At 35.2% G+C, this 10,109-nt stretch overlaps 1 long non-coding RNA gene across 1 annotated transcript in view; it reads right to left on the reverse strand.

Annotated features, from left to right (window-relative positions):
• The window catches only part of LOC138695266 (uncharacterized), a 302,483-nt gene extending 292,970 nt beyond the window's left edge, over positions 1-9,513 (reverse strand). Inside the window, exon 1 of the long non-coding RNA XR_011331107.1 lies at positions 9,380-9,513. This is a non-coding gene — a long non-coding RNA (uncharacterized lncRNA). The remainder of the gene's footprint in view (positions 1-9,379) is intronic.
• Positions 9,514-10,109: the final 596 nt, after the last annotated feature.

Genomic DNA, 10,109 nt, shown 5'->3' on the forward strand with positions numbered 1-10,109 from the left:
CAACACAACATACAACATAACAAAACACAACACAACATGCAACATAACAAAAAAACGTACAACATAGCAAAACACAACACAACATATAACATAACAAAACAATACAACATACAACATAACAAAACAACACAACATAACAAAACACAACACAACATACAACATAACCAAACACAACATACAACATAACAAAACACAATATACAACATAACAAAACACAACATACAACATAACAAAACAAAACACAACATACATAAAAAACCTATTAAAAACTGTTGTTAACAGTGAAAATGTAAGGTTCAATTACTGCGATATCTGTGTTTTTCTTCTTCTTTTTTTCCATTACTTTTTACTCTGTTATTCAATAAAATGTCTTAACATTAACTTATGTGGAATGCTCCCTGAGTACGAGTAGACTATGTAATTTACTCTTTCTGGGGGTGCTAGACATTTCTTTTATAAAAAAATCAATAAAGTATTATTATTATTTATTTTTATTAAATATGTGCTTCTTTATATACTATACTATGTCTCTTTATGTCATATGTAGGCTACGTAATTTTATGTAATACGTCTGCTTTTATGCCATATATATATTTCTGTGTGTAATATACTCTATATACTTACATATGTACTTGCATGTGATATAATTGTCTGTCTGTTATAAGTTATATGTATTCGTTAGTAACATTTGTGTACTTATTTGTACCTGAAATGTATTTAATTATAACCCTAATATACCTTACGGTAAAATAGGGTTCAATAAATTTGGATATTAAAAAGAAAAAAATTGGGACAGGAATAACTTACGGGAGAGCGACTTTCTGAGCCTGTTTGGATCCCAAACTGCCCATACCGTCCACGCGTCTGGAACTCCTAATGGACTTTCCGAGCGAGTTAGTTCAAATGAACTGACTGTGTGACTGTCTTATTCAGTAGGGCTACCATACAAATGGGCGAGTAAAATAGTGTCCTTGAACAGCTCTAAGAGTTACCATATTTAAATACCTTTCAAAAGCAGAGATACAGTCTTTGTGTTATAAAAAAAATACAATCTTTTCTAGATGTAAGTTCGAAATCCATCGATGTACGAGTAGGTGCCTTTCTTTCATTCATTGTGTGAATCGCAAAAACTGTATTACTGGCTATGGTGTTACTGACATGACGTCGATAAACGTATGCGTGTATCCGGAGGCCAGGACAACTGTCTCCTCGAATTTGTTTTAATAACGCGCTCGCACGCCCTATATAAATTGCAGGTGGTGTTTTATTTGTATGACATCTGGCGGGACCCCAGCGCAGTATATTTATAAACACGTCAACGTTAACTTGCAGCGACATCTCCGACGATAATTAAAACAAAACACAAATCACAAATGCGCCTACATTTTACGTAAGGTACACTCTCTCCAATAAATATCCTAGCCTTTCCATCTTTCTATTTCGGTCGCTTATTAATAACATAATAACATTGTAACCGAAAATATTACCTGTGCTTCAAAATGTAGAGATTAACCGCAGAAGATAAAGGATGCATGAACTTTACAATGAGAAGGGGAAGAAATCCTGTTTTATTGTCTTCATCTAACATTGTACTATACAGGTTGGATGGTAACCTCTGCACCAAAATTAAACTGGTAATAGATCATGAGAGATTTTAAAAATCTAAATAAGTTTTTTTCTCTAACATTCACAGCTTCAGAGCAAATCGTTATGTCTATGAACTACCTATTTAGCAGCATCATGGCTGCTGCAATAACTCTAAGCAAGTGCGGCCTGCCCTCCTCACCCCCTCTGCTGTAGTCAGTTGGTAAAACGCGACGTGCGCTGCGTTGCAAGATTTATTTAAACGATTTTCGCTATTATTCAATTTAAATTCTTGGCTAAACGGTTTAATTTGCCACCGGCGTGGCTCAGTCGGTTAAGGCTCTTCCCTGCCGGTCTGAAGTTGCGTTCGGGCGCTGCTTCGATCCCCGCTTTGGCTGAGTACCTGGTTGGGTTTTTTCCGAGGTTTTTCCCAACCGTTATGTAAATGCATAGTAATCTATGGCGAATCCTCGGCCTCATCTCGCCAAATATCATCTCGCTATCACCAATCTCATCGGCGCTAAATAACCTAGTAGTTGATACAGCGTCGTTAAATAACGAACTAAAATTATATATATATATATATATATATATATATATAAGGGTATAAGTGCCATTATTTTAACTGATGATTATTCATGTCATAAGGAAGAAAAAATGTCCTTAATTTGTTTTTCTAATTTGCAAAACTTACTTACTTACTTACTTACTTACTGGCTTTTAAGTAACCCGGAGGTTCATTGCCGCTCTCACATAAGCCCGCCATCGGTCCCTATCCTGAGCAAGATTAATCCAGTCTCTATCATCATATCCCACCTCCCTCAGATCCATTTTAATATTATCTTCCCATCTACGTCTCGGCCTCCCCAAATTCTAATTGCAATATTTAACTAATTATTAAAGTTTACAATATTAGACGTTTTGCAACGAGGAGTGGGTTTATAAGTACACGGTACAGCTTAAGTGGGTACAGACGTACCGATACAGATGCTCTGTTCTAATGTAGGAGCGGACCATGATAATACTGTTATTTACATAAAACGAGCAGCAAATACAAACTTTCAATCTCATTAGTAGAACATTATGGTAAATTTACATTTTATGTAACAATATTGCTCCATTGTTTATTATATGTCTAAAAAAAACAATAATGTTTTCTGAATAAAAACACACGAAGTTTTTTTTTTTTTGCTTTGTTATTAAATGACTCTGTATCAAGTACGAGGTTATTTAGCGTCGATGGGATTGGTGATAGCGAGATCGTATTTGGCGAGATGAGGCCGAGGATTCGCCATAGATTACCTGAAATTTGCCTTACGGTTGGGGAAAACCTCGAAAAAAACCCAACCAGATAATCAGCCCAAGCGGGAATCGAACCCGCGCCAGAACGCAACTCCGGATCGGCAGACAAGCGCCTTAGCCGACAGAGATACGCCGGTGGCACGAACTTTTTTCTAATGCAAAATTTTAATCTCTCATGTTTCCGTAAAGTAGTATCATTTTTAAACAAATTTCTAGTTGTGTGACTTTCGAAACGGGGTAAGAGACTCCTAGCTTATAAAAATCGTTAAGAAACTGTTACAAAATTTGCCGATTAGGTAACCTTCTTTGAGGAAAACGTTGACGATACAGCCTTCTTGTATCACTTGAATTACGACGACTTTCTCCATAAATTAATAACATTGATATTCCTAAACTGTAAATGAAATTGTAAGTTGTTTATTGAATACCCTGTACTGAACTGTTATACGCTCGGCTGTAGAGCTATGGACAGGGAGCTTGAACTCAGGTGACATGTACTTCCGTCTGTGCAGAGTACTGCCTGCTGAACGTTGCCACGTCCCTCGCGCCCGAATATTAACAAATTTAAGCATGCATTTTTATTTAATTTCACGAAAACGTAATAGAATACACAAATATTTATTTAAAGTAATATTAACTCTTTGCTAGATATACCTACTGATGTAATTGTTTTCGTAATTTTACTAACGATATAAGCAGTATAACGCGAATAAAATATTTTTTTTTTTCTGGGAAAACTATCAAGTTTTGATCCTATGTTGTATGAACATTTTTTTATCCTGTAGACAGTCCCCGATGACTGTGCAAAGGACAGCACTTATACCCCTTACACTCTGTATAAATTTTTCAATGTCGGCCATGTTATGACTAAGAATGTGACATCGCGTCGTAGGCTGTCTTTCTCGTTAGCAACGGCATTAGTCGTAGTGGCATAAGAGAAATCGAAGTCTTAAAAAAATTGAACTCAATAAACAATTCAGGCACCACATAAAATTGTTTAGTAGCCATGATTACATGCTGCCCGAATTTGTCTATCTCTGATTTTTACAATAAGTAAAACGCATTAAGATACTTTAGATTTAATTAAAGGTTTGAATTAACAAATGAGCTACCGGCGTGGCTCACTCGTTTAAGACGCTTGCCTGCCGGTCTGAAGTTGCGCTCGAGCGCGGGTTCGATCCCCGCTTGGGCTGATTACCTAGTTGGGTTTTTTCCGAGATTTTCCCCAACAGTAAGGTGAATGCCAGGTAATCTATGGCGAATCCTCCGTCCCACCTCGCCAAATACCATCTCGCTATCACCAATCTCATCGACGCTAAATAACCTCGTAGTTGAAACAGCGTCGTTAAATGACCAACTAAAAAAATTAACAAACATGTCAGCACAAACTTAAATAAAACAAATTACTAGTGCGTGCTTTACGAGTTTATACACATTACGAAGAATGACTGTAAACATTTTAATTGTTTCAAATGGAAATGTTTTCCTTTTTTTTTTTTTTTTTTTTTTCTTCTATTACACTTTTACTACGTCACACTACTTTTGACCAATAAAACGGCACGAAAGGACGTCTTTCAACCAATCATGACTGCTTATCGCACAATGTTATCACGTCCCTAGCATTTGTTTATTTTTATCACTACCCTAGCATTTGTTTCTTTGTTTGCCAACATTTCAAATTGCACTGGTCTGGACGTCAAAAAACAGAACATTACAAACCACTCCAGTGGATCCACAGCACTTTCAAATATGAATCTCATTGGCATTCAAGAACAAGAATTAATAAAGGTCACTGGTCATAACTATGCATCTTCCCTGAAACCCTATTTACAAATAAATTAAGAGCACCATTCGGAAATCCTGAATAAGTTGAGGAATACACCATGTACATCAACGAGTTCACTTCTTTTACGCACACGTCCAATATAACATCAACTGAACCACCAACCACTAAAACATTCAAATTTGAAAATTGTACTTTCAATAATTGTTTCTTTTAAAATTATTCATGTTTATTTTTTATTTCATCATCGTTAATTAAAACGTTTCTTGTTTATTTCATCATCCCTAATTAAAACTTTTCTAACACTTGTTTATATTATTTAGATTATGTTTGTTATAGCTTCTGCTATATGATATTATGGATAGTCACGTATCAGAGATTGTTTAATACTAAGATTTATTGAAAATCATCTGTCAAGTGACGTTGATTACTGGGATCCGGATGATTGAAGTGGAATGTAAATGTTTTAATAAAAATGAAACTGAATCAACAAAGCCTTCTTGACTAGTAACCGTCCACAGAGTTCAATGAAGATTCCATAGTTGGCACAACTGATAACAAGAAAACAGCTAATCATAACACACTACTGCCATCTAGCGTAATGTTGAGATGGTACAATAATGCACTTGAAGACAGTTGTATTTTTGTAAGTCAATTAATATTTTATTATATTGGAGTACTTTGTTACTTCTAATCTTCATATACTTTCTTCTAATCGTGTAATAATCAATAAAATCCCACTCGAGTTTTGATTTTCTCTAGATAAATCAAAACCTGTAGTGAGATTACTGTTGACTATTACACTCTTACTACGTCATACTACTTTTGACCAATAAAACGGTACGAAAGGACGTATTTCAACCAATCATGGCTGCTTATCGCACAATTTTATCGCGTCCCTAGCATTTGTTTAATTTATCGCGTCCCTAGCATTTGTTTCTTTGTTTGCCAACATTTGAAACTGCGCTGGTCTGGACGTCAAAAAAAAAAAAAAAAAAAAAAAAAAAAAAAAATATATATATATATATATATATATATATATATATAATTACAAACCACTCCAGTCGATGCACAGCAGTTTCAAATATGACTCGCATTGGCATTCAAGAACAAGAATTAATCAAAATCACTGATCATACCTATGCATCTTCTGAAATCCGATTTACAAATAAATGAAGAGCACCATTCGGAAATCCTGAATAAGTTGAATACACCATGTAGGCCTAAATCAACGAGTTCCACTTCTATTACGCACACGTCCAATATAACATCAATTGAACCACCAACCACATTCAAATTTTAAAATTGTACATTCAATAATTATTCCTTTTAAAATTATTCATTCGGAAATCCTGAATAAGTTGAATACACCATGTAAGCCTAAATCAACGAGTTCCACTTCTATTATGCACACGTCCAATATAACATCAATTGAACCACCAACCACATTCAAATTTGAAAATTGTACATTCAATAATTATTCCTTTTAAAATTATTCATGTTTATGTTTTTATGTCATCGTCGTTAAATAAAACTTTTCTAACACTTGTGTATATTAGTTAGGTTATGTTATAGCTTCTGCTATATGATATTATGGATAGTCACGTATCAGAGATTGTTTAATATTAAGATTTATTGAAAATCATCTATCAAGTGACGTTGATTACTGGGATTCGGATAATTGAAGTGGAATGCAGCTGTCTTAATAAAAATGAAACTGAATCAACAAAGCCTTCTTGACTAGTAACAGGCCACAGAGTTCAATGATGATTCCATAGTTGGCACAACTGATACCGGTAACAAGAAAACATCATCATAAAACACTACTGCCATCTAGCGTAATGTTGAGATGGTACAATAATACATTTGAAGACAGTTGTATTTTCGTAAGCCAATTAATATTTTATTGTACACTTTGTTACTTCTAATCTTTATATAGCCTACTTTCTTCTAATCGTGTAATAGTCAATTAAATCCCACTCGAGTTTTGATTTTCTCTAGATAAATCAAAACCTCTAGTGAGATTACTGTTGATAAAATACATTTTCTTATTTCCTAATGAAGTGCTGGATACCAAATTCTTCTATTATAACACTGATCTCCAAGCGACCAGTTCTATTTTGTTTTCGCATGTTCCCGAACTGTGTAGTAGGGTCGAGTGCCTCCGATCTATACTCCATACAATACCTACACTGTTTCGGGTCGCTTGGAGGCTTTAGATAACCAAGCGCAGGACTCTGGTTATAAGGTATACCCAGCTTAACGCAAACGCCCCTAAGTAACTTACAGAATGATTTACACATCAAAGTACAAATCGAAAGACTAGTTACATCAGTCTAGGGTTTTCGTGCTTCCTGTGTCAACGTTTGTAACCAAGAAGACCAGATCTTGTTTCTACAGCGATTAAAACCTGTTACTCTAAAGCCATTAAAAGTGACACAACAGTTTATGAGAACATAAAATTCATATATAGGCCTGCTAGTGAACAAATTATATTTCTGCATGCATTGAGAATGTTGGTGAATTTCTGTATTGTCTCACGGAATCGATTGGCCATCGATGAATTATTTGTTGCCTCCTTAGTAATGCACAATATTTAACATACCGCTTGTAACAATTTAGTTTTCATTGTATTTATTTTATTCAATAGGTATTAGATCATTGTAGTTTTGAAAAATGAAAAAAGTAACTGATTCAGAAATATATAATACATATTCATAAATATAGTCGACAGAAATAAAAGGTAAAAAAATTCATTTGTTAATATTATATATCATGAATAATTTTATAAATTTTCCTTTTTTAAAAGCTTGAATTTTAAAATATTTTAAATTTGGAAAATGGTTTGTAATTTTATTATAAAGTCTTGGGCCGATACTAGCTAGCACCATGTTTAAGAGCTGCACTTGTATGACATTTAGGCTCAATTAATGGGAAAGTAGACTTTTGTCTTAGAATACGATATTCATGTCGATTAGATTTATGTTTTATTTGACTTCTACGGTAGCAAGTTAGTAAACTATATTTATAAACTTCTTCAATAGTTAATACATTAAAAATATGTATAAATTAATTTTTTTTGGCTAATCCATACTTTTGGTCAGACAAACTTTTATTAATCTTTTGTATAATAAAATTAATGGATTAAGTACAGATGATGCTATTACACCCCCCAAAAAATATTAAGTAGAACAGTTCATCTTACAAGCTTAAACAATTCAACAGCTGAATTATATTTTATTTTAACCATAAATGTGCTTAATTCGGCATTATCAAGCAAAATAATATGTTTTATTAATTCTTTTATGTATTTTTATGTTAACAGCGTACAGCCAGGTTAGATTAGCAGACAGAAGAATGCAACTATAAGTGCGGAGAAAATGTATCTAATTATGTTCTAATTTATTTTTGCTTTTCCACGCCTTAAGGTAATTAGGCAGTGCAGTCCATAACACATAAATAGCAAACTCTTTTTTTTATAACATATGAGACTAACAAAAGGTAAGATGGAGCTCTGATTTGTGTAAAGGTAAAGGTATCCCCGTGACATGCCACGAAGGCACTTGGGGGGCATGGAGGTAGAGCCCCATGCTTTCCATGACCTCGGCACTAGAATGAGGTGGTGTGGTCGGCACCACGCTCTGACCGCCTTTTACCCCGGTACTCAATTTTATAGAAGGCTGAGTAAACCTTGGGGCCGTTCTGAAAGTTTGGCAACGAGAAAAAGTCCTGTCACCACCTGGGATCGAACCCCGGACCTTCCAGTCCGTAGCCAGCTGCTCTACCAACTGAGCTACCCGGCCGCCCTCTGATTTGTGTACTGTATTAAAATTATGAATGTTCTGATTAGTACCATCCTTTGCCCAGTGTATATGCAAGATACATGCAAGACATAACAAGTCTAACCTAACCTAACCTATCACAGATTCGTTTATGCAAGGCATAGCGAGTGTGTACACTAGCGTGAAACTTTCGTAATGTCACCAAAGTTATGTTGGTATTACACAGGAGATACCTGGAAGTGTGGAATATGGAGAACAAACTCAGCGCTAGTTTAGCGAAAACATGGTTTACTGCCCTTGTTTCTTAAATTGTCGGTTGAATTAAAAAAAAGAATGTATAAATTAAGCTTCACATAACAAAGCTAAGACATAATATTATGTTTATTCTCTTTGCAATAAGACTGAGACATGTGGGACAGATATTATTACGTACATAAAAATTCCTGGTAGGCTATTTCTTTATTTCAGCGACACCAACTGCGGCTAGATCTGGAGAGAGAGAGAGAGAGAGAGAGAGAGAGAGAGAGAGAGAGAGAGAGAGAGCGACATTTGTGACTAATCTTGTACAGTCCTCTGTCTTTTGTTACACAGCTTATATCCTTATCTAAACCACTCTAACCTTTTCACATTTCTCGACCTCATGTCACTTATCTATCACTCATACTTAACCTAATCTATGAGTAAAATACGGTAAACCTAGAGTGCTGTCAAGGTAAATAATTACGATGATATTTTGTGCATCTAACTCTTAATAAGATGCAAGTTTGTGTATTAATTCGTACAGAATCTCTGAAGTTACTCCTACATGTCCACCATAACCTAAAATTTAATTTTCTTCCTTGACTTCGTAAAAACACAACTTCATTTGGAATGTATTTACAGTACGATAATAATATAACACATTATGTAATAAGAATTAAGTACTTACCATATCCTGACTTCTTTTTCATTCACATTCTTCACCGAAAAATGGATAAAAACACATCATTCACACACAAACCGATACAGCAATCACGTCCCAATGCGAGCACACGAAACTCTGGTTACGTCACTTCCATATCATGAGGGGTAGACACACACATCAATCCCAATGCGATTCAAAGGAAGGGGAGGGGGGTGAGTACAAGGTTTAGGTTGAATTAAACGAATCCGAAGGCCTACGAGATAAGATCGAAACTCAAGGTACCAGGGTTTAATCCCGTAGCAAGATATCGTGAAATGAGATTTCTTCCTCTTTGTTTTTTGTCCAGTTCTTTCGGGAGCCAGATTGTTTTTCTAGCGTGAAAGGAGAGAAGGAAAGTCCCTGATAAGAAAGACACTGATGAAAGACAAGCAGAACTTTCTAGTTAGTTCTATCGCCAAAGAAATAGGAACGCTTTTCAGTTGTTAAAGTTACGAGAAGGATTATGCGATGTCTGTTATTTCCGCAGTCCTCTTTTGTGGCGCTGCTGGCAGTATAACAATAAAAGAATTGGGACTTGTAGGCCTAAAAGCATGGCCTGCAATATTTTACTTTTTACATTCAAGTAAACAATGCCGTAGCCTTAATCAGTTCTGATTGGTTAGAAAAAAAGACTCATTCCTGACTTTAACAATACCATAAAAACAGAGCGAGTTGGCTCAGATAGTAGCGAAAAGAATCACATTCGGGAGGTCCC

Source organism: Periplaneta americana, chromosome 2 (assembly GCF_040183065.1).
Source record: "Periplaneta americana isolate PAMFEO1 chromosome 2, P.americana_PAMFEO1_priV1, whole genome shotgun sequence".
Taxonomy (NCBI): Eukaryota; Metazoa; Arthropoda; class Insecta; order Blattodea; family Blattidae; genus Periplaneta; species Periplaneta americana.